The sequence below is a fragment of the Lepidothrix coronata genome, unplaced genomic scaffold (assembly GCF_001604755.1).
Source record: "Lepidothrix coronata isolate B3197 unplaced genomic scaffold, Lepidothrix_coronata-1.0 Scaffold199, whole genome shotgun sequence".
Lineage (NCBI taxonomy): Eukaryota > Metazoa > Chordata > Aves > Passeriformes > Pipridae > Lepidothrix > Lepidothrix coronata.
The window spans coordinates 1,036,532-1,037,939 of record NW_016690379.1 but is presented as its reverse complement, the minus strand read 5'-3'; positions in this window follow the sequence as shown (position 1 = coordinate 1,037,939).

Genomic DNA, 1,408 nt, shown 5'->3' with positions numbered 1-1,408 from the left:
GCCATCTCCCGGCCGCTCCCCGCATTGCACAGCGCCGCGGGCAGAGCCCCCCGCTTGTCCCCCGGGATGCCGCCCCAGCACCGCCGCCCCGGTGTCCCTCGGTGTCCCCCTGCATGGCTCTGGGATGCTCCCGGTTCTCCCCGCGGAGCCCCCCAAAGGATACCCCCCTACCCCCCCCACCTCGCCCCCCGGTGCTCTCCGGTTTCCCCCGCATATCTCCGGGACGCTCCCAGCCTCCCCTGGCGGAGCTCCGAGGGTTCTGCCCCTTCATCCTTCGTTTTCCCACCTGCATTTTCCCCGGGACTCTTCCAGCTCCGCCCACGGAGCCCCAGGGACGCTCCCCCCGCGTGTCCCCACCCCGCATCACCCCCACGTCCCGCATCATCCCCGCGGGACGGTGGGTGGGCGATGAACCCCCCTCTGCTGCTTTGCCCTGGTCCCCTCCACCTCCCCCAACCCCGGGGGCATCCCCATCAGCACCCACCTCCCCTGCTCCCCACGGGGGTGCCACCCCTCCTTTGGGGAGCTGCAGGGGGGTGCTGGGACACCCCACAGCACCCACTGGGACCGGGGGGCTCGTGCTGGTCCCCAGAGCCCCCCAGGGTCGGTGGGGACACACTCCTGCCACAGCATCCAGACCCCCGGGCTTGGGGGGGCACAGGAGGACCCCCGGTGTGGGCAGCAGATGTGCCGGAGCCACGGCAGCGCTGGCTGGGATCTGTTTTCCCTGGCTCTGGCAGACAGGGATAACGGTCACCTCCGGAATCCCAGCGCTGCCGGAGAGCCACGAGCCGTGCTGGGAGGGCTGTGGGTCACAGCTGTGGTTTGGGTTTAGTGGCCACAGAGATTATCCCTGTATTATATATCCCTGGGTATTATCCCAGCCTCCCTGAAGGCTCCCCAGGAGATGGGAGGTTTTGCAGGATTCATCACACCATGTGAGAGGATGCTGGGATTTTGGGGTACCTCAGTGTGACCCCATTTCCCACCAGGCCTTAAGAGAAAAGTGGCCTCAGCCAGCCTCATGTCCGACCGAAAAATCCCACTGTACCCACTTCTGATGGGAATTGTTACCTGCAGTGTCAGGATGAGCTGCGGCTGGGCTGGAGAAATCCCCAAAAACCAAACCTCCCCAGCATCCCGTGTCCTGGGACAACGGCTCATCCCCTGACCTGGGATTATTCCCTGTCCTTCTCTTCCCACTCGGCCTGACCCCCTTTGAGCCCTCCCAGCTTTCCCCCCCCAGCACATCCAATTTTGCTGTGGGTTGAGGGGCCAGGGCGACCCCCCTTCCCAAGGCTGTCAGTGAGGACCCCCCTCTTCCTACACATCCCATGTGAGGACCCCCCTCTTCCTACACATCCCATGTGAGGACCCCCCTCTTCCTACACATCCCAACGGCAGAATG